The sequence below is a fragment of the Halyomorpha halys genome, unplaced genomic scaffold (assembly GCF_000696795.3).
Source record: "Halyomorpha halys isolate HHAL.00 unplaced genomic scaffold, Hhal_1.1 Scaffold2068.1, whole genome shotgun sequence".
Classification (NCBI taxonomy): domain Eukaryota; kingdom Metazoa; phylum Arthropoda; class Insecta; order Hemiptera; family Pentatomidae; genus Halyomorpha; species Halyomorpha halys.
Window position 1 is genome coordinate 78,459 of NW_027111167.1, and position 12,373 is coordinate 90,831.

The window sequence follows — 12,373 nt, forward strand, 5'->3', positions numbered from 1 at the left end:
TCCGCTTTACTTGCCATGGTTTGTGATGCGAACAGTCTATTGACAATTGTTATGTTTTTCTATTTCATGTTTGATTTTTCTTTTTCTATAACTACTGTATAGAAACAACAATGGTTGAAAAACTTCAGTCCATCTTAACACAAACAACCCAACGAACACTTTGGAAGGACGTGCACCGCCATCTTTCTTGTTTAAAAAATAACGTATTTCTTTTAGACAAAGAAAACTGGTTAGCTTGCTTTTTGGATAAACAAAACAATGAATATTAAAATGATACATAAAATAAAACATATTAAAAACCCTTTATACATCAAAATATATTATTTACTCAAAAAGAGCATATTACAATATATATATATTGTCAGCAAAGAACAAAACCATATTTATATAAATAAATAAATATGATTTTGTTTATTTATGTTGTTCTTTACTGACCGCACCCTCCGACAACCTTCTCCAATCATTAATCTACGGTCCACTATCTACACCTCATATATAAATATATATTTGTCATTATATATTTATTAGAGATAAATGTTATACACAATTAAACTTACTTGCTAAAATATGATAAATTAATACTATAATAAATAATATGAAATACCATGAGAATGAAAAAATATATACATGAAATATGTAGAATAAAATTAATAAAAAAACCTATTATAGAATACATAAAAATGTTGATATCTGTTGAATCTTAAGTATTCAAAATCAGTGAAATAAATAATCTCTCTGGAAAAAATAAATTTCTAAAAGTAAATATGTAATTATTTTATACATGTAAAACAACTAAATATCTTGCAATATGAAGAAATATGAAAATGAAAAAAAATTTCCAATCATTAGTCTCAACTCAAAGTTGTCTCCACAACCCCCCACTTTGCCTAATTTTGTGTAATTTGAGTTCCCCAGATATCTCTAGCCCTTGGTGCAAGGTTGGCAGCTAATTTTTGTAATGACCCTCTCTCTTGGAGATGTCTCTCTTGGTATGATAGATAAGAAAATGTACCAATGAAATATGTGGTCAGGTTTGTTAAAAAAGTTAAGGAACAAGCAATATTATTTCTGTCATTTACCAATCGTCTCTGATAGTAATGATCGCCAAAATTGTAAAAAATTCTATCTTTATTAAAAGTTGGAAATCATATCATTCTATACTTAAAAATGAAGATTTTCCAACAATATTTTATGGGCCATTCCGCTATTTTTGATTTAGATATATTTGATTTCATTAAGAATAAATCATTTTTTCAAATAGATATAAAATTTATTACTTCCAATTGGTGTTAAAAGGTTAAAGAAACAAAGATAAAGTAGTATTCAGATATTCTATTGCTTATTTGTTCCAAATTTTTTTTTTTGCGGATCTTATATTATAGAAAAAAAAAAGTATCTCTTCATGATACACTTTACAAGTTTCTCAATAAATGTGATGATAGAAATTTTATTGACACTATTTCTCAAATCTGTAATATTTATTACTTTCATATGCTACTGAATTAAATGATGAATTTATTTACAGGTAAAAAGCTGAAAATTTCTCAATCCAGTAAAGGTTGGTTATCTTGATGTTAACATGTTTCAATGTCAACATGTAAGGAAGCTAATAATAACAGATTATTCAAGAAAAGAATTAACAATATATTGGAACATTTCAGAAAGTTTTGGACATAGTAAAAAACTGAATGACAACAAAACTTTAAATTGAAATAAGCAGTGTGGAACCCCAAAAAAAAGGATCTACTAACTAAGAACTGATGTCAATTAAAGGGATTGTTTACAAGAAAAATCTTTATATCTCCTTTAGCTTGTGCTTCTGAAAATATATCCCTGTTTTAACACAATCTCTATTCTTTAGCCAGAAAGAACAGTTGAATCTTACTACAGATATCAATATAAAAATCACTACTAATAAGCCTGATTAAGCTAATTTAATAATGTCTCAACAAAAAGATCAGTGTAGCAGTGAAGTTTTTCATACACCTAGTTCAACAAACATTATTCCTACTGAAACGATTGATCTTACTAAAATTAAAGGATGGAAGAAAAAAATATTATATTCGGCAAATATTCAAGTAAAAAATATAAACTATTCTACAAACACAAATGTTAAACCTGAAAATATAAATTCAATGGACACCAGCTCTCAAGATGCTAGTAAAATAAATTCAGTTAATGATTGTCATATCATTGACAAATCCAAAGACAGTTGTATTAACAAAACTGATAAATATGACAATAAAAATTCAGTAAAGGATTTTTCTAAAATAGCAGTGGAAAATATAAACAGTTGTACAAATAGAAATGTGACATCTGACTGTATAAAGTCAAAAAATCCCAGCTTTCCTGATATGAATGGAAAAATTTCATCTGATATTACATCTGTCAGTATAAAGTCAGAAAATACAAGCTTTCTTAATTTGGTTGAAAAAGGTTCAGCTAGTTTTAAAAAAATTATTCCTACTAAAACAACTGATATTACCAAAATCAAAGGATGGAAGAAAAAAATGTTATATTTCAATAATATTCAAGAGGAAAATATAAACCGTAGTACAAATAGAAATGTTACATTTAACAGTATAAAGTCAAAAAATCCCAGCTCTCCTGATATGAAGGAAAAGTGTTCTGCTGATTTTGCAACTGCCTGTATAAATTCAAAAGACAACAGATTTCTTGATTTGGAAGAAAAAACTTCAGCTGATTTAACACCTGTTGGAATAATGTCAGAAAACACCGGATTTTTTAATGCTAACGAAAAACCTTCTGTGGGTGATGAAAAATCTGTAGAGAGCTATATTGATAAAGATGATAATCCATTAAAGGAATTTGCTGACTTTTATTTCAAACTCCTATCAGAAGATATTGTATACCAAAATTTGTTAAAAAAAATTGGTGATAGAAAAAATAATGAAGGAATATTTACTGGATATAGTTTAGAAAATTACCTTAAAAATCATTCTAAATTAAATGTTTGTTTTGACTTGAATGAACTCTATGGAAAACTCTCTAAATTGTTAAAATGTAATTTACCACTAACTTTACCGTGGATATCCACAAATGATAATCATAAGCATTGTATTGAGGTTTTAAAAATTCTACTTGGAATGATCATAAACATTGATATTGGGAAATCACTTCCTGAAGAGGTTGCAAAAAATGTTGAGAAGCTAAGAGAAAAAATAAATATTATTGATAGTATGTGGGCACATATTGCAGCATATGCAGTCCATTCAAATATCAGTGATAAAAATGTTAAGAGATGTTTGATACCACTGATTTTAGATTCATTGACCAAGTCTGTTAAACTTGGAAATTTTCCTATTAAAACCTCAAAGGTAAATGAATTAGTTGTGCAATCAGTTGATCAAAATAATTGTGACTTCGGAGCTTCCAGAATGAACAGAAGTTCATATTGTTTTAATAGCCAGAAGGAAGAACTAAAAAAGAATAAAAAAGAAAAAATTAAACACTCAAATTCACAACAAAATTATAACCGAAAATGTAAACAGAAAACAACTAAACAAAACATTTCAAAATTAGAAAAAATGTCAAAGAGGGATGCAGATAAACTATCTAATCTTTTTAATTTACCTAACATACCAAATCCATCTACTTTAGCAGATGTTTTCATCTGGTGTTGCGTCCATTCTCGATTTAGTTGTTATTGCTCTAATAAAGTGGTTTTTTTAAAAACTAACAAATTATTATGGAAACCTTCAGCTGGAAAAAGCTATCTATCTAAGAAAATGATGTCTGAAATTGCTATTGATAACAATTTTCCAGAATGCCATACTTTTATTCCAAATACTCATTCCTCTCGAACTTTTGGCTCATTATTAAATTATAAATTAAGAAATAGTAGCTCTATATTTAGATACAAAAGATTGGCTGAAATGAATAATCCTGCCCTTTTAAGTACAAATAGTTTTATAAAAGTTAATTTTCGTTCGAATGTGTTGCTGTTTAAACAACCTATAAAAAAACAAAAGCCTTCCTGTTCTCATAGAAATAATAAAAATCATGACATCATTATTGAAGATGAGAACTCTGTCACTAAGCAATCAAATGAATTTCCTTGTTTTCAAGAGATAAAATCAGACAATTCTGATTTAGAAAGCATTGATGAATCCAAACCAGAAAATAGTTATGAGGCTCCACATACTATGAAACAAGAAGGAAGATCTTTAGAAACAGACGAAACCTATGTTACTAAGACATCAAATATTAATGAATGTCCTACTTTTCAAGAGATAAAATCAGACGATTCTGATTTAGAAATCATTGATGATTTCAAACCAGAAAATAATAATATTACTTCACAAGCAAGGAAACAAGAAGGAAGGTCTTTAGAAACAGACAAAACCTATGTAACTAAGACAACAAATAAAAATGAATTTCTTGGATTTCAAGAGATAAAATCAGCTGATTTCGATTTAGAAATCATTGACAAATTCAAACCAGAAAATACTAATGTGTCTCCAAATGCAATGAATTCAGAAGAAAGGTTTTTAGAAACCTATGTAACTAAGACATCAAATATAAATGAATTTCCTACTTTTCAAGAGATAAATTCGGACAATTCCAATTTGGAAATCATTGATGATTTCAAACCAGAAAATAATAATATTACTTCACATGCCAGAAAACAGGAAGGAAGGTCTTTAGAAATAGACAACACCTGTGTAACTAAGAAATCATATATAACCAAATCTAGATGTTTACAAGCGCTAAAAACATCAAACTGTCCTTGTTCAGGAAGAATAGATGAATTCCAACTAGCTAAATACTTAGTTTGTTATCCAACAGACTCAAGTGTAAGTATAATTTCCTTGTTCTATTGTTAACAATTCTAATGTTCATCTTACTTTTATGTATTTTCTTGATCTATTACTATGAGATGACACAAATAATTGTTACTGCATTTTTTTTTCTACTTAGTCCTCTAACTCTGTCTCACAATGTTTCATTATTTTTGCTTATATTTTCTTTCTAAATTGGCTTCCCTCACTATAACTTATCATCATGAATCAATTAACCAACATATTCCTTTAGTTTTTAGCTTCACAAAGGCCAATAATATCAACTTTTTATTGTTCAAATAAATTGATAGGTATCTAGGTTAAGTTTCAACACTCTTTATTATGTCTGTAACAGTTCTACGGGCAATTTGGCCATCCTCAAGGACAATCTAACATTTAACAGCTTTTATTCTACATTCATTTTTAACAATTTCAACAACATTATTATTAATAATTTAACATACCTTAAATATAAATTTACAGCTCACATCCAATTATTTAAAAAATTGTTGCAGGCTATTCTGTAGGTCATTAATATAAGTCAAATCAGCCTATGAAGTAATTAATTAATATTAACAATAAATCAACACAAATTCGACTTTGATAATACAATAATTTTACTTAAAGAGATTAATATGTTCAAAAGAAAAATACTTTAGTCTATTTATATAACAGTGAACATCAATTATACAGTGAATTTATATTTAAGGTATGTTAAATTATTAATAGTAATGTTGTTGTTAAAATTGAATGTATAATAAAAGCTGTTAATTGTTAAATTGTCTTGGAGGATGGCCAAATTGACCGAAATGTCAGACTGTTAAAAGAATAATGAAGAGTGTTGTGACTTAATCTGGATACCAATTAATTTATTTAACAACGAATACTAGTCTCAAGAAGTTGAAAAGATTATATATCAACTTTTTATTTTTTTAACAGATTAAATTTCTTTACCATGCATTAAATTAATGTCTTAACCTTTTATAGGTTGTAAAGTACTAAAAAAGTAAACATAAATATTGAAAGTTGTAATCATCATAACTGTTCTGAAGCTTATTGAAGCTTATTTTATTTAAATATATATATTGACAATTTGGCCAGTTATATAGACTATAAAACAGACTTTAATCCTTTCAGTCTAAAATCATTCAAACAGTAGTCAACACCTCATATTATGTTACAAATAACACCCTTCATCATGAACTCAACATTCCAATTATTCTTGACATATAACATCCAAATTCTCAACCTTCCATAAAATCCTTACTGATCACCCTATTCCTCTGCCACAATACCTATAAACATATTTATGTTTGTATGTGTGTGCTTATTGACTAATTAAAAAAAACAAACATATGTACTACACTTTCACCCCAACTTATTCAATTTTAGGCCAAAGTTAGAGTAAAAGTAAATGAGCCATTATATAAATATGGCTTGCTTTGTTTGACTGAAGGATTTGGATTTCTGTTCATAAGGAAGTATTCTCCAGACAAATTACTCGTTCAAGATCCACTTCGTTCTGATATTTTTCGTGCTCGTAAAGATTTAGACGACACTAATGAATGGTTAAACAGGTAGGCTTGGTTCTAAAAATAAATTATAGTTTAAAAAAAAAAGAAAAGGTCATTTACTTTTAATGGTTTATTGATAAATCTGATGTCTAGATACCATTCATTTTTGAAAAAGAGTCCACAACCTGAGTATTTTCAGAGGAGAAGCATTTGAAATTGCCTATTAAGGTTTATTTATCGCTTAACCTCAATTAAAAATATCATATCAGAAAGTTTCTCAGTCAATACCACTTACCTTCATTGTTTAAAAAAGTGGTAAATTTTGACTTTTGGTCATTTAATCATGAGATAGGAACATTATTAGTTAAAGAAGCTAAACTAAACATGAGTTGTTGTGGTAAATATTGAAATTAAAGAAATATAAATAAATAAAAGATTCCCATGCCAAAATAAGAAAAGAAAATGACAAAATTTTTCATTATGTGGTATTCCTAGTGAATAATATATTATTCTAGGATTCACCTTAATCACCTATATTACTATTACTTTTTTTCATTTTTGTACTGAGTATTTTAATTAAAATTTGTGCTACAACTAATAATGGTAATGACTATTTTGGGCCTATTTGGCTTTATTTTTTCATAATTAATATTTTTTATTATTTCCAAGATGTGCCTAAAGCATTTAATACCTTTTATTTTTAACTATATGTGTTAAGAATACTTCAACATTTACCTGAATGTTTAATTAGACTTATTTATATTTTTATTTCAGATTGATTAAATCATGTTTGTTTTTTGAATCAGCTGACATAAACCTTAAATGGGTTATTGTTAAACGTGCTCTTTTACAATATTTTCAACCACTAGGCAAATTAATAAGTGAACAACCTTCAAAGGTAATTAATTGGTTTCATGTTTATAAAGCTCTATTTTAATTATACGATTCCATTAGTTCTTTCTACATCAGTCAATATATTTACTGATGCTCTGTTAATAAATTTCAGTTAAGAAATTGATGTAAGGTTTTTTATATTTGAAATTGTAATTTTAATTATAATTGTAATATTTTATATTTGAAATTGTGATTTTAAGAGCCTGTACCTATATGTTTAATTTGTATATTTAAAGCAAACACCCCATCAGACAAACTAAAGTTCAAGGTCAATTTTTTTTCAAAAAATAATAGTATATATGCAAAAGAAAAAATAAATAAATGCTTATATCTATCTATTTATCTACTGATATCAACAATATATAGATGCATTTTAAAATAATTTAGGAATAAGCTTCATTTGTTAAATTAATTTTAATAGTATAAAGTTCTTCAATTTTATTTCTAGTATGCTGTTAACAAAGATGGAATCCTTGTTGATATGGTTCAAATTAGTTCCAAACAGGAAATGAAGGTAATGATTCATATATTTTTTAATAAATTAAAATATCTATTGTACATTCAAAGCTAAAGTAAAACCATATTTTCTTTGCACTCCCAGCAGTAATTGGTGTCAGCTAAATGTTTAAAATCATTATTTTACCGTGATTTTCCATTGTTCCATTTCTATCTTAAAACAATATCATTGCACTCAACATCTCTTTCCAATCTCAACCTGCCAATTCCTTACCTTCTCCAACCAATAAAGACCTACCTTATTCCTTTATACTATTATTATTGTATGGTATTATTCAATTTCATTATATTTCCCAAATGATTCCACTCAAATCTTACTTTCAAAAAAACGACTTCTTATTTAGGCCTAAAACATAGGAAAAGACAGCACCTATTGCAGCTAAATCTAATGGCCTTCTCTATGGATGAAAACTGCCTTTCAATTACAAATATCCATTGCATTGGAGAATTCTTTTAATGTTATAAGGGTGGAAAATAAGTCCTTTCAGTTTTTTTGGGTGAAAGAAAACTAAGTATATTTTGTACATAATATTTATATTAATTTACAATGTAATGTCCATTATTTTCAATTATCTTACCCCATCTCTACAACAGCTGAATAATCCCATGTTCATAGAATGTTTGTGGTTTATTGGCGAAAAAGTGATCAAGTTGCTCCCTGACACCATGTTCGTTTTCAAACCATTTTCCACTTAAGGAATTTTGTAAAGACCGGAATAAGTAGTAGTCACTAAAAGCAAGGTCCGGTTAATAGGAAGGGTGGGGCAAAAAATCCCATCCAAGGGTTAACAATTTATTGCAGGTGACTAACAAAGTGTGGGACTTAGGTTGTCATGATGGAAGATGACAACCATTCGATTCGCCAGTTCTGGGTGTTTTCATTGAATCGATTCATCCAATTTTGTTAATTGTGAAAAGTTTAGAGTGGAATTGATCGATACACCTTGTGGCAACAGCTCATAAAAAATCACACCCTTGAAATCCCACCATACATTATTTATGCAGGAAAGCATTATCTTGTTTGGGTGCAATCCCGCTTTAGATATGGTTCTAGGTAGTTCGTTGCTGGGTCTCCAAGATTTTTTTTTACCACATTATCAGAGACGATATACTTTTCATCCCCTGTCACAAATTATTTAAGAAATGGATCATTTTCTTGACGTTTCCGCAGTGAATCGCAAATGGAAATGCGTGTTGCCAAGTTCGCTTTGGTCAGAGAGTGGGGAGCCCAAACAGCAAGCCTAGAAACGTATCCAAGCTTCCACAAATGATTTTCTATGCTTGTATGTGATATGTCTAGGACCTCTGCAATGTCTCACACTGATTGGGGTGGATTTTGATCGACTATCCCCTTAACATCAATGATTTCAATTTCTTGTGGGTGACCAGGTTATGGTGTGTCTTGATATTCCCTGCTCGAAACTTGGCAAACCAATTTTGGCACATGCACTCTGTTAAGGCATTACCCCCATAGACGTCGCATACTTTTTTATGTGCCTCTGCAGCTCGCTTTCCTATGTTGAAGTAATAAAGAAAAATATGGCTACAATGCACGATATTTATGTCCACCTTCTCACCTGGATCATAAACACAATACTAACCTAATCTTAACAAGTGTCAACAGACATAACTGTTTATATATTATAAATAATCCTCTGCTAGGATTAATTACATCAAAAAAATGTGACGTATTATAAACAAAACATGAATACAAAAACCGGAAGGACTTATTTGGTAACCCTATATATATCTAACTGTCAAACATCTTTTGATGAATGTGGAGGGATCATCCTAGCAGCCCATAATTAATAACTCAGATAATATCCAAATTATCTCCGGATATAGGTTTGCTTTTTATACCATTGGTTGCAGTCTATATATTTATTTGAATCTCTGTTTTAATTTTTTATCAGAATTTTCTTGGAAGTAATGATATAATTAACCATTTGTTTTAGGAATCCATGATATTAAAACATCATCAACTGAGTGGGCAGATTTTAAGTATGTTTATTTTTTCTATTGTTCATTTTTCAATTTATTAAAACATTTAATTTGAACTTAAAACATTCTCTTTTTTTTTAATATTACTACATCATAAGTTTTAGTTTGCACTCAGTCATAGAATCTATTATTTTCTTTAAATTAATTATTTTTGAAGCCTTTTTTTATTTCTTTAATTTGGATGCTGTGGAATTTGTATTGTGTATCTAATATCAGTTTTTCCTTTCATTATTTCTATGGTTAGGAGCTTTTGGCAAAATAATTGAGAACAATTTCAATACTGAAGTAGTGCCCTCCAAGAAACTTAAAAGATCAAGCTCCTCAAGGTAAGTGAACTATAATTTTTATAAAAGTTTAATAATTTGAAATTTATATTATTTGTATTATAAAAATATAAAATTTACATTATTGAGTTCAATGTTACACTTCTAGATCCTTAATATTTTGTCATACTAAGTTTCACTAATATATGTTAAAAGCGTTTGATATCATTTATTTGTATGGCTACCTTTAGTAACTACACATAATTAAACATCATCAATTAGATAGATTTTTATAGGTAAACTGTACAGACAGCATACAATCTGTGCAATATTTTTTTTGTTAAATCACGAATTCAAAGCAATTTTCACTGGTAGCGTGATTTGACTGGCAGACTTTCATTTCTTTATTGCCAATCCAATAAAGATTCAAAAAAGTGCTATCAAATTTTTCATCAGATAATGTAGATTTCTTTACATGGGCTCTTGTACTATTAATCATGTCCTCTTCTACCACCAATTATTTGAGACATATATTAATAAAGTTGGATTTACATGTCCAAGTCTCATATCTACTGTCCCTCTTTCTTCAATAAACTCCTCTTCCATCAAACTCCGAATTCTTCCTCTGGGGTCTTCTTCACATCATTAATTAAGAATGCAGAAATATACAAAGATCATTCAATCACACTTCATTTAGTTAATTCTAACTATATCTTATAATAATAGTATTCTTACTTTCTCATGACTTTTCATTTCGGTTTACCTTGTTTTTTCTATTCTTCCAGGCAGTAGTGAGTATTGAATTCTGGAACTACAATTGCTTGTCACAATTACTGATTTCTATACATTTGTATAGATGAATAAATGTTCTATACTTTTGTGATTAGTATAATATAAAAAGTTACTAAATGATGCTGTCATTGAACATTATCAACAGCAGATATTATTAGAAATAACCTCAACAGTAAGGAACACAGATTCCTATCCAAAACTTTTTAAAATATGTGAAATTATTAAAAATTAAGATTTTTATACCTTTTCTTTTGAAAAAACATTTTGTATTAGTCTACAGGAGTTGTACATGTAATTGCATTTCAAACTTATATAAATTATATGGTTATTATAAATATTAATCAAATACCACTGAAATTTGACATTTCAATGTTGTGTTTCTATTTTGGAAGTCTTGATTATCATGATGATAATACTACTATCAAGCTTAAATACATATTATATTCAATATTCTTTTCAATATTTTATCTAAATAAAAAAGAAATTAATCAAATCAGATATTCTATCGGAAGAAGATAGTTAGCCGTATGAAGTAGATTGTAGGAACATAGTACGGGTGGCAGTCAATAATGGTATCAACAAAATTGTTTTGTATATAAAAGGGAAAATAATAATAATTTAAGGAAGTATACATATAGATGGACTGGAAACTAGTTACTAATAAATACATCCAGGTATGATAGGTTTCTAAATACAGAACTTGAGTAGGGAGAGAGAGAAAGAAATACTTTATTCATTCATGCTACCTAAATATATCAGGTTGCTACATACACAGCATACTGATCAATCCGTGACTGGACAAATATAAGTTACATAGTAGAAAAATATTCGTTAGAACTAGTTTTGAAAATCGTGAAGAAGTAGGTGTAAAAGGTAAACATTAGGTGAAGTAAAAATGGTGAAGGTGAGGTATACTAACAATTAAGATATTTATGTTGGGTGAAACAATGGTTAACAACAAATGGTTGTCTTCTACTATTTTGAAACCTTTATTCACTGTGACCCGAACTAAAAATATTCTGATAGTAAATGTTGTCTGCTTACATGATAAAAAACAATTACTACTTATAACTGGTGTGAAAGAAACTAATCATATTAAAACCAAAACTTTTATTGCAATAAAAGATGGACTTTTGGAAATGATAATGAAATAACTAGTAGCCTAGTTGAGTTCTCTAAGTCTAGAGAATAGGGCAGGAAATAATCATTCCTTCTTGTTCTGAGGAATTGCAGGTATATGTGAAAGATACCAAAATGGTGGTAAACCCACAACAATTGCAACTTTATTACCTAGCTAAGGTAAACCCTATGATCAAATGTAAATCTCTGTAAAGTTTTATGCTATAGTTCAATATATTTAAAAAGTAATACTTTAATTGTCTTAAAATTTATATTTTCTTTTTTTGCAGTTCTTGCTTATTAAATGCAAACGAAAAGTCTCTAGTCCATCAAGATCAGAGAGAGAGGGGGAGAGGAGAGTGAAAGAGAGAAATATATAGAAGATTATATAATATATACTAAAAATATATAGTGAAAATCGAAGTTAATTAAAATAAATGGAACATCATTTTTTTCTAATATACTTTGAATT

General features: G+C 28.3%; 1 long non-coding RNA gene across 1 annotated transcript in view; it reads left to right on the forward strand.

The window, feature by feature from the left end:
• The window catches only part of LOC136796211 (uncharacterized), a 10,376-nt gene extending 8,663 nt beyond the window's left edge, over window positions 1-1,713 (forward strand). The window contains exon 3 of the long non-coding RNA XR_010843906.1: window positions 1,526-1,713. This is a non-coding gene — a long non-coding RNA (uncharacterized lncRNA). The remainder of the gene's footprint in view (window positions 1-1,525) is intronic.
• Window positions 1,714-12,373: the final 10,660 nt, after the last annotated feature.